The sequence below is a fragment of the Hibiscus syriacus genome, unplaced genomic scaffold (assembly GCF_006381635.1).
Source record: "Hibiscus syriacus cultivar Baekdansim isolate YM2019G1 unplaced genomic scaffold, ASM638163v2 tig00110392_pilon, whole genome shotgun sequence".
In the NCBI taxonomy this organism is placed as follows: Eukaryota; Viridiplantae; Streptophyta; class Magnoliopsida; order Malvales; family Malvaceae; genus Hibiscus; species Hibiscus syriacus.
The window spans coordinates 1,019,953-1,032,044 of NW_024062720.1; the positions used below are offsets into that span (position 1 = coordinate 1,019,953).

The window sequence follows — 12,092 nt, forward strand, 5'->3', positions numbered from 1 at the left end:
TCTGATTTCAAGTTTCGGAGGAAAACCTGCTCATTTCTATAGCAGATTTTAAGGTTTCCTTCTGAGGGAAAATTGAATTGTTGGTGCTAAACATTGCGAGGAATTGAATTTTTGACGATATAAATTTTTAGGGTTTTGAGTTGTGTTGGCGGTGGTGGGGGATTCTATTTATTGATGAAATGAGAGGCAACCCTTTTTGTGTCTGTGATGATGCTGATGATACAAGGACAAATGGGTATCATTAGAACAAAATGTTTGGGGTATTTGGTAGTTCTGCTTTTTGTATCATTTGCTGTCGGCTTAGATGACACTAAGGATGAAGAAATTATTAGATCCACACCGGTGATGAGATTCTAGGAGATTGCTCCACTTGTTTGCTCATATCTTCAATCAACTTTTCTACTACTCATTGCACATAAACAGTTTGGTTATGTGATTGGTTTTGTTTTCTTTAATGTCCATTGATTTTGTTTGAATAATGGTTTCAATTATGGATTTCTTTTATTTAAAAATATTTCATGTTCACTGAAACCTTTTATTGTTGGTGTTGAAATGGTTGACTGCATGTTCATTCAAACATGTTTCAAAAATGTTTTTTAAAGCATTGAATAGAGAAAATGTATGTTAGGTAATGACAGTCATCATTTACATGGATAAAGATTGTAATTTGCACAGTGAATAGGTTTGGTCATTAAGATGCTTGCTGTTTCTGTATGTTCAGGAAGAAACAACTAAGCCCTCTTTCCCTTTGTTCCAACATTTTTTGAATTTATTCAGTTAAACAGGCTGAGCTGTTACGGATGAGTTGCAGACAGGATTTGAATACTTTGAAGGAAGCTTCTGAAGATCCCAAGTTACATCTTCCGCAGGAAACTCAAAGTACAGCCGATGATATCGATAAAACAAGTCACTCATTTTCGAAAAAAGCGTTCAGAAACTGATTAATATTCTCCGTCCCAAGTTAAAACAAGCTCTCTCTAATTGCATGAGAAAGAATAAACTTCTATACCAAGAATCTGGAAAATGTGGTTTTGAGACTTGTTACCCCCATTATTCCGAGACATTGATTCTCTGGTGCGAGATTTCTAGGTTTAGCTGCTCAGAGCTTTGCAGCAGACTCTGCCTCGAACTTGGGTCCAGCCTCTTCCTAGTAAAGATCTAAGTGTCGCATTATCAACTTCTAAACAACTTACATAAGAAGAAGCTGAACTTGAAAAGAGGGAGAGTTGGTAGAGGAAGGTTCGGAAGAGGAGGGTGATGACAATATAATTATATTGCTTGCGTCTCGACTGCAGTGGTGTCATCTCTTATTGCATTATGATACTAATGTTCTTCTGTAATAAGATGCTGGATTTTCATAGATGATGAGAATTCCCTTAATTTAAGAAATGATGCTTCAGGTGGTATAGACTTTCCCTTTCCAACACTGTTGCCTTTGTTAGTTTTTTATCGAGACATTCCTTTTTTCAGGTTCTCCTGATGCTGCTGAATTAAGTGAAATCAAGCCTGGAAAAATTGCTTCAACTAATGGCATTGAATCCGATGCACTACAAATCTCCTTAGATGTAGAGTCATCAGATGTAAATGCAGCCAATGCCTCAGCTGAATCTTCTGAGGCACAAGGCAATGCCGTTCGCAGATACCGTTGCCTCCAGGAAGGGCCAGTCCAGGTGGTTTACCCCTCCTGGAAAAGATGTTCCTCAACCTCCTGCCCCGCCTAATGCTCTCCTCCACCACCACCTCCTCTGCAGGCCCTCGACCTCCTGCACCTCCAGGTGCTGCACCAGGTTCTCCACCACCACCTCCTCCAAAAGGTGGTGCTCCTCCGCCACCTCCTCCGAAAGCTAGTGGTGGTCCAAGACCACCTCCAGCCTTAGGTTCAAAGGCGCCTGACCACCAAATGCCTTGGGTCGTGGGGGACCTGGTTCGGGGAGGCTAAAGCCAAACTGAAGCCATTTTTTCTGGGATAAAGTTGCAAATGTCCCTCAGCAAGGACAGGTGTGGAATCAGATTAAAGCGGGATCATTCCAGTAAGTAACTATTATTTTCTTGTTTCCTTTTAGTCTTGAGTCAAATGGATCAGTATGAGATATCTGGTCCTAACTTTGCAGGTTCAACTAGGAGAAGATAGAAACGCTGTTTGGATATTCACCCGTTGAGAAGAGCAAAAGTGAAAAAAAGGAGTCCACTAAGAACCTCAGTTGATTCAACTCCTAGATCCCAAGAAAGCAAAAATTTATCAATCCTTTTGAAGGCATTGAATGTGACCTCAGAAGAAGTATATGATGCACTTGCTGAAGTGCTTTCCACCTTGTTTATCATTTAAAAAAATTTGCTTTGAGAAATATATGTGCAGGTTTGTAGGACATAACTACATAAGTATTTCCTTCAATATCATGCGAGGGAATAGTTCATAACTGAAAGAGCTGCAAGAAACTTTATGTTCTTGATCAATCATGTGTTTGATTGGTGTTATTCTGTTATACTATCTTGCATTTCATTTAGTGTACGGAAAAGATTAATGTATTCAGTTTTCGATCTTCCACCTTGTTTATCATTTAAAAAAATTTGCTTCTGAGAAATATATGTGCAGGTTTGTAGGACATAACTACATAAGTATTTCCTTCAATATCATGCGAGGGAATAGTTCATAACTGAAAGAGCTGCAAGAAACTTTATGTTCTTGATCAATCATGTGTTTGATTGGTGTTATGCTGTTATACTATCTTGCAATTTCATTTAGTGTACGGAAAAGTATTAATAATGTATTCAGTTTTCGATCTCGATATTCTAATCAGTTCTTCTGAAATCAGCAAATGAGCTCCCCTCTGAACTCCTTCAAACTTTATTGAAGATGGCACCGACAGAAGAGGAAGAATCAAACTTAGACTGTTCACTGGTGAACTTACTCAACTTGGCCCAGCTGAACGGTTCCTGAAAGTCTTGGTCGACATTCCTCATGCTTATGGAAGAATGGAAACACTGCTATTTATGTGCTCTCTTCATGACGATCTTACTGCAATTAGAGAATCCTTTCAAACATTAGAGGTGGGTCATTATATTTTAAACTGTACGACTTGCATGATAACGATGGTTTGATAATTCATACAATGTATGTCATGCGTCGAAAACGTATTTTAGATAGTAAACTAAAGGTAAATTCAAGGATGTGTATTTTCAGGGAAAAGACAAACTCTTCTATGATCTTTTACTGAATGATATTTAGTCTCTTTTCTATTTTTTTTTCAGTCTGCCTGCAAGGAACTTAAAAGTAGCCGCCTTTTCCTCAAACTATTAGAAGCTGTCCTTAAAACTGGAAATCGCATGAATGATGGGACATTCCGTGGTGGTGCAATGGCTTTCAAACTTGACACACTTTTGAAGTTAGCTGATGTTAAAGGAGTAGATGGCAAAACAACACTATTGCACTTTGTTGTCCAGGAAATAATACGAACTGAAGGTTTAAGAGAGGCCCGTATTGTAAGAGACAGCAGAAGTTTTAGTAGCATACAATCTGAAGATCTTATTGACGATATTTCTCCTGATGAAGAAGAGCACTACCACAACCTTGGTCTCCAGAAGGTTTTAAATCTAAGTAGTGAACTTGAATATGTCAAGAAAGCTGCTGCTCTTGATGCTGAAAACTTAACAACATCTGTTTCCAAAATTGGCCAAGCAATGGTAAAACACGTAATTTCTTGAACACAGAGATGAAGGATGTTGACGAAATAGTGGTTTTCATGACACCCTAAAGAGTTTTGTGCAGAATGCTGAGGCTGATGTCATGTCGCTGCTTGAGGAGGAGAAAATAATGGATTTAGTGAAGAGCACCAGCGATTACTTCCATGGTAAAGTAAAAAAGGATGAGGCTTACGATTGTTTTCTGTTGTTCGAGACTTTTTGATTATTTTGGATAAGGTGTGCAAAGAGGTTAAAAATAACCCTATTAAGCCACCACCTAAAAAGCAGGGGTCCAATGTATCATCTACCTCCGAGTCTCGTGCTGCACCACCTTATCCCGATCCCCGTGCTGCACCACCGCTCCTTCCTGATCCTCATGCTGCACCACCTTCTCCCGATCCCTGTGCTGCCACCCGCTCCCACCCGATCCCCATGCTGCGCCACCGCTCCCACCTGATCCTCATGCCGCACCACCGCCTCCTCCTGATCCTCATGCTGCACCACCGCCTCCTCCTGATTCTCATGCTGCACCACTGCCTCCCGATCCTCATGCTGCACCTCCTCCTCCTCCTCCTGATCCTCATGCTGCACCATCGACTCCTGCTGTTCCTCGTGCTGCATTTGTTCATTTGGAAAAGGTATATGTTCTTTACCCTTATCAAGTAAATCTTTTACCTTGCCACATTATAAACTGAAACTTGATACTGAGATAACATATGGCATAAATAATTTTGCCAGAAAGAAGCATTGGCAGTTGATCAAGACGGACCGCTAAACCATTGGTGATGCAGTTATTAATACATACGGAATACCACCGAAAGGGGATAAGCTAATGGCATCACTGCTTCAAGGCTAGATATCTTCTGAACTAACATCACAAAGTGCTGTTGACCTTCCTCTGGTACAAGATTTATGTTCCTGTTGGATTTCCATTCATCTGCCAACTTGCATATATAGACTTTGAAAGAATATTTAACAGTGTAGTGTTGAAATTAGAATCCACCTGAACCTTGGAGGGAAGAAAATTTTGGTGTATGATTCTTGATTGAGTGAATGGTAATACCCTTTTCTTTCCTTGTTGGCACGATATTAACCACTCCGCCCCCGCCCTGCGTCGGGTTACTTAATACTCGGTTGGACGGAAGGATGGAAAGGGATTGGAATGAAAAAAAGTTTTAATTCGATCACCAAATTCAAATGCAAGATACTACTAGAATTTTAGTGTTTACTAAATAGCTTCATTTTGTTTAAGATGGCTGAAACATGCAAACCAGGGGATCAAATAATCTTTTATTTCACTGAAGGAACTGCAAGTTAAGGGCAATGAACAAAAAATCAGATGAGTTTAATTGAAGACTTGATATCAAAGATGAGTCAAGCAAAGGCACTATTATGGGCTTATTTTCCAATATGCAAAGTGGCATCTGCTACAAATTCAATCATCCATGAAGGAAAAGGAAGATACCGATTCTTCTTTTAGGGAAAGTGGGTCTTAAAGGATGCCAAAAATCAGGCCATCCAATATATATATATATATATATATATATCTTTTATTGTCATGGCAAATGGAAATGGAACTAGGCAGCTGGCATCCATTAAATCAATCCTCGATGATCATTTCGTTATGTATTCGACATAAGTAAGGATGTATGTATATTATACTCGAATTCGGATTAAGTATTATTCTTTTAAAAGCATCCATTCATGCATAGTCTTCCAAATGTTTTTTTTTCGCATATTTGGACGGTCATAATGCCGTATCAGATATGGATACTTCAAGAAAATGAAGAGTCTGTGTTTCTTCTCATCGGTGATCAATTTCCAGAAAAGAATGATTCTTTTCTACTTTGTTTTTACTTTACAGTCTTCAAAATATTCCCAGGGAATAGTTCACTGCTTTATCAAAAGACTATCCTTCACACTATAAGATGCCAAATTCCCACAAAACTCTCTCGCAGGAAAACTCTGAAATCGCATCTTTTGTTCGGTTCAGTTGGTTTTGTAATCTTTCAATGACTAGTTGCCTTAAACTTGAAGTTCAAACAGAAGATCAAACTCCCCACAAATGGTGTTTTTCATTAGCCGAAGACGAATTCAAGAGGTTACTCTCCCAGGGGAATCCAACAGTGCATAAGTGTTTGGGGAAGGCTCGTTGTTTAGTCCACGTTTGTTTGGGAAATTCTTTGATCCATCAGATGCATTTCCTTTGTGGGACTTCGAATCGGATAGCTTATTATCGAATCTAAGGAACTCCGGTAAGAGCTCGGTCGATTGGTTTCAGACAGACAAGGCTTATGTTCTTAAAGCAAACTACCAGGTAAGTGTTATTTTCAGACACCCTTTCAAGTAGTCTAAACTTCGAATCTAAGTTACTGTTCATAAAGTAGGTATAAACCCTACGTTGGAATCAGTAATGCCTTGTAAAACAAGGAACCTTGTTTTCGAACTGTTTTGGTTCCGGAAATGGGGTAAATAAGGTGAAGTTGGCGGTGGACAATCCCTTCAAAGAGTTGGGATCTGATGAATGATTTTTAATGGTCATAAGGTAGGTATGAACCCTAAGTGCCTCGTTAAACAAGGAACCTTGTGTTTGAAACATATCGGTTCTGAAAATCGGAAAAATAAATTGAGTTAGGCACGGGGAATCCTTTGAAAGAAAACGGATTAAGGGATTCCACGGGTTTAGGTTTTTTTTTATCTTTGTCAAGACTGATGAAATGATGTTTTGATGGATTAAACCAGGAACAGGGAAGACAAATAATGTACAAATCCAGGTCGAAAAGGGGAAAATTGTAGAAATTTTTGGCCAACTAAAGCTGCTGCAAAGGGAATCTCAGAAGAAGGATTGGAGAAGCTGCAACTGGTGGGAATATGGATGTAAGGCTTGAACTTCCAGAAGATGCAGACTGGAGAAGAATAGAGGCATACCTAAGTAACGAGATGGCTCTCGAGATCCGGATTCCCCGAAATCCTTTGAATTCTGATTCTTCTGCAGATGGACTTGGCAAAAACTCTGAATGAATGTGAAGCAAATTGACACACACAAAAATGCTACGAACAAGATAACCTTGACATGATGAAAACTGTTTATCTGATATGAAAACATGAGATAGACCATGTAAGAACATGTGTAAAGCCATAAACACCTAGTTTCAGATAGCAGATACAAGCCTGGATAATTATCTGCAATTCAGACCTGGTCTCTTGTTTACTTTGTTACTTGGACTCGAGTACGAGTGTTGGATACACATACGTGTCTGATATAGATATGTTCGAGTTTTCCCATGTATTTAGAAAGTCCTTGGAGGGTCAATATGGATAATACTCGATTTCTTAAAGTATATCTCATACATACGTCGAATATGTATCGGACATGAGTATATTAGCAAAAATAGAAGATTGGGATAACACTAATCTATTGAAATTGATTCCCATCAAGAAAAATGCTGCAGATTTAGGCCATCCGGTCCATGACCTCTTGGAGAATAACTTTTGTCTCGATAACACGATTCGGTCTGGGGAAAATTACGAATCTTTGCTGCATCTTCGAGCTGACAATGAAATCGGAAAACATTTACAATTCTTAGCATCTGATATTGAGCTCTCATTTTATGCAAACATTGATTCAGAGATCGATTCTGTTACCTTTTCAAAACTGTCAAATAATATGTTGGCCAAAGTAATGAGAGGTTGCTTATCATCAACTGCAGCAGCAGAGATGATTTTGTCGAAATCGAAGTACATAACAGTTGATTTAAGTCTCAAATACTTCTTGACATAATTGAAAGTGTCTGGTCCAATCAAATCCGCCATTGCAAGAAGATCAAACGCATATTTCTTGAGCCTATACATGCGGTTCTTGGTGTTAAGATTAGCCACATATAGTCCAGTCTTGACGAATGATCGAGTTCCGGTCTCCGGATTCGTAATATCTTCTGTCATTTCGAGAAAAAACAATGGAATCACACTTCAGTTCACATCATAGAACAATATATATCAGAATGGTATATTACAAGCAATGAACACCAGCAAGACTGAATGACCAAATATCATAACTTACTGTTTTCGACCGCAGGAACGGGTAAAAGATCGGTAATCCAATAACCATTATCTTCGGTGGGGGAGATACGGTTTCTAGAAGTTCCAAAAAAGAGCAATGGAGGCAAGGGCTAATGCAGTTCTTGTAGTTAGCAGTGGAGGTTATTGTTCATGGAAGTTTGATGTGTTGTTCTTGATAAGAAATCCGATGATTCTCGATGTTTTTCGGGTTCTTTGGAAGATGGGAAGCTTTGGGATTGCTGGAAGGGTCTCAGTGATTCCATTTAAGCTGGCTAAATGCGCCATTTTCATGAAATTGTGGATTGAAGAAGAGTTGCTGGCTTGGAGTTTTAAGTTGGCTAAATGACTTTGTTCGTCAATAAAGAATGTTATTCGTGCATAGGACATAAATATTTCATAGAATAACTCATTGATCGGTTTAAGTAGTAAAATGTTTATTCATCATACAAGTTTCGAGTTCAAACAACGAACACACTGCTAGCGGGAAACAGAATGCTAGAGAATCCGAGCGAGATACTAAATGTTGCGAAGCTTGCCAATGCGCAGTTGTCGCTAACCGGCTATCAACCGTTCAAAAATTCAATTCCATTGCCGTTGTCAAGAACGGAAAAGTTGTGGAACATGGTTCACATAATGATATGGTTTCCTTGGGTCACGGCGGAGCATATTATTCACCGATAAAACTACAGGGTGGGAGTTCTCCGTATAGGTAAACATGGTATTAAAGTTAATCTCAAATAAATTGGCCGTTCACTATTGTATACATGTATACAAATATTTTGGTGTTTGCTTTGCATTGATACGAAGACATTTAGGCCTGCAATGATAAACTCAGTTACATTCCCATATAACATTATAGAGGGTGTTTGGTTCAAGGATTGTAGGATCCACATTCTCATGTTTGGTTGTCCGGGAATCTCATTTCCGGTAATGTTTTATTACCAATAGTAGATTTTTTGGGGTATATTATCTGGAATGTCATTACCTCCCTTCCCTTAGGTGTTGTAACATTATCGGCGTTTTGGACTAAAATGCCCTTAAATTTTTATTTTTTTTCAAAAATATCATTCTTCTATCATTGAATAATAAAAATTCTACGAAGATTAAATTACAAATTTATCCTTAAATTATTTTAGATTTACAAAAAAAAATCTATGATTAAAATTTTATATGAAGTTCAGGGGTTAAAAAAAATTACCCTTTCATTAAACCTTTTTTATATTTTTAATTTTGTAAAAAAAATTATATAAATATTATGAATTTAATTTTTTAAATAAATATAAATATTTTACAATTTGTATATTATACAAATATATATAAGGACAATTTGGTCAAATATATATTCCAATAATCTTTTATTCCTTTAACCAAACACGGTAATCTTACATTCCTGCTAAACCAACCAAACACAAAATACAACATTTCCAGTAATCATATTCCCTGGTAATATTTTATTCTCACTGATAATATTACATTCCGTGAACCAAACGCACATATGTGTATTACGTTCCCATACATCATTAAATGTAAATTGACAAGTACGAGAATTTATAGTTAATCACGAGTTGATCTTATACAATTTAAAAATTGTTTAATTTATCTTCGATTCGACTCGATACTCAATAAATTTAATAATATTTTGACTTGTACTAATTAAAAAAATATTGTTCAACTCAACTCATTGATCATTAAGTTCCTCAAATTTTTATCTTATTTTTTAAAATATATATAAAATCTAGTAATATTATGTATGATTTAATATAAATTTAATTAATAATTTAACAAAATAATGATAAAAATAGTTTGCTAAGCAATGTAAACTTCAAAGTAACAATATACAAATATATTAAACTAACATAACAAAAGTAACAACTCACAAATACATCAAATAGCATTCAAGGATGGATCTAGAGATGACATACATGTATTGTCACACCCCAATTGGTGGGTTAATTTTTTTTAGTTTGAATATGGGGTTTAAAGTATTAATCTAATTATAATGTTGGATTGACTTGAAAGGTTGAGAGGAATTAAAGGACTTTATGTGTAAATTTATCCCTCTTTGGGTTTGAGGGATTCTAGAATTCACGTGAATTCTCCATCTTTTATATAATGTGAACTCTATTATTATATTCAATTATTATTTGCCATTGTAAACCGATGCTTGGCCTACAATTCCAAAAGCAATTATGTTTTCTACTTTCGGTTGGTATTTTATTGTTTTTTTTATTACAATCTTGGTGCACCCAATCAATCAGTAAAGCACAATCATCACAAACAAAGCTTCAACTTCTCTCATTCATCTAATTAAGAATAGTATGGCAACCGCAATTTGGATGACTGATTGGAGGTTGCTTTGCTTATCGGTAAAAAGTTTTTGAAGAGTTGATAGCTGAGGAGAGTTTCCTTTCGTACTTGGATGAAGAAACAGTGTCCTTTGGAGCCAACTCTCTCATTCCAGGAGCTGTTTGTTTGGATGGGACACCTCCTGGTTATCATCTGCATCGCTGGTTCGAATCAGGTGCAAACAACTGGGTTATCCACTTGGAGGTGGTGGACTCGACGTGGTTCATCGGAATTTGTGGAGAAGCAATTAAATATCAATGGAATTTTGAGCAATAAACCTGAAGAAAATCCTGGTTTTTATAACTGGAATAGAGTAAGAGTGCGTTACTGTGATGAGACTTCTTTTGTTGAGAGGGCGATGATGAGGGCCAATCAACTTTATTTAGAGGACAAAGGATCTGTTCAGCTACAATGGAAGAATTGAAAATGAATGTAAAAAAAATGATGGAATGGTACAAGAGCACGTGAGTTTTAGGAAAAAGTTAATAAATGATGAAGGGTAAATCACAACATGAGTAGTCCAAGTTTGGTGAGAATCCAACCTTTTCTTCTATTTTCTATATAGTTATGAATGTTGTCTAATGGTTTGAATAAGATTATTTTGGTCACTTGTCTTGGTAACTAAGTATTAAATTGGCCCTTTGAGTTTTTAATTTTATCAATTAGGTCCCTCTTATATGAAAAAGGATTTTTAATAAGTTATTTTTATGGCAAGGAAATTTATTTTATATTTGGGTTCGTATATTTGAAGGTTTGGGTTCTTGAGAAAAAGATCGGAAGCTAGAAACTGAGTTGGTGAGCTTGAATTCAAGAGTTATTGTTTGGGTTTTATCGACGTCCTCAGTCCAAATCTGAAGTTCGTTTTGCAAAAAAATCGAACCCAGTAAGCTGTTTTTCACTGATTTATCACCCGATTCGATCTGTTTTTCAGAATTAAGTATCGTTTTTGATGAAATTTCTATTGATATGCATCTGAGGAATTATTGGAAGTTGATTTCAAGATCAAGGGTGTTCGAATGGAATTTAATGATCGATCAGTATGGCATTGAAATCGAGGTAATACTTTACTACCTCTTTATGCTTATGGAACATGTTGATATTGGTAAATGCATGAATAAGATAATGTCGATCACTTTTGTGGAGTTGATTAATTTATACACTCGATATGAATGTGGTAGAAATTTGATAACTGAATTCGGATCGAATGATTAATATAAGAGATTGAGGAAATGTTAGAATTAAATTACAAGTTGTGTGATTTGTTATAAAGAAATTAGCCATGGATTTGTAACTTATATTTTAAAGGTTAAATGTTTAAGGTACTTGGATGGGAAATTATGAGAATACTCCGGTAGGGTAAAATTACGAAAATACCCTTATATTATAAGATGACAAGAATTGTCCCTGGAAGTTGGTTAACAATTCTGAAAAGACATTGATCCGATATAATTACATATGTGCATAAGAAATGCAGGTTTTGCTTAGAAAATTTGGATAATTAGTTTTTAACCCTAAAAGGGTTTGTATAAGATACTATAAGTCTGTTAAGGAATCATTTTGAGATCAAAGAATGTTCGGGAAAACAATTAACCACTGGATCTCTAAAGTATAATTATTTTCGTTAAGAGTTAATACTGAAATTATCTGATTAAGAAATTACGAAAATGCCCTTGAGAGGTAAAAATAGTCCAAGTTGACTCTGAATGAGGAAGTAACACGAGAATTTATTTTTAAACCGATAAATTACTGATTTGATTGTTGAGATCCTATTTTTGTATGGAAAATTCTGATAATCCGTTAGTAACATCTGAGAAGGCATTTAACTTGGAAATCTCCGACTTGAGTAAGTACGTGAAGAATAATAATTTATCGATGGTGATATTTTGTCAGAATAGTTCAAAGGGACTGACATAATTGATAAGTTTGAATTAAATAATAAGACCGAATGGAAGGAAATGATTGAAATATTCTAGATTGTAAAATGACCAAAATACCCCTGGAATAGA

At 36.4% G+C, this 12,092-nt stretch overlaps 3 pseudogenes; 2 read left to right on the top strand and 1 right to left on the bottom strand.

Moving 5' to 3' along the window:
* The first annotated feature begins 1,720 nt into the window (after window positions 1-1,720).
* Window positions 1,721-4,347, top strand: LOC120123381 (annotated as a pseudogene).
* A 1,232-nt stretch (window positions 4,348-5,579) lies between these two features.
* Window positions 5,580-7,071, top strand: LOC120123312 (annotated as a pseudogene).
* Window positions 7,072-7,135: 64 nt separating this feature from the next.
* LOC120123272 lies at window positions 7,136-8,071 on the bottom strand (annotated as a pseudogene).
* Between the last annotated feature and the right edge of the window lie 4,021 nt (window positions 8,072-12,092).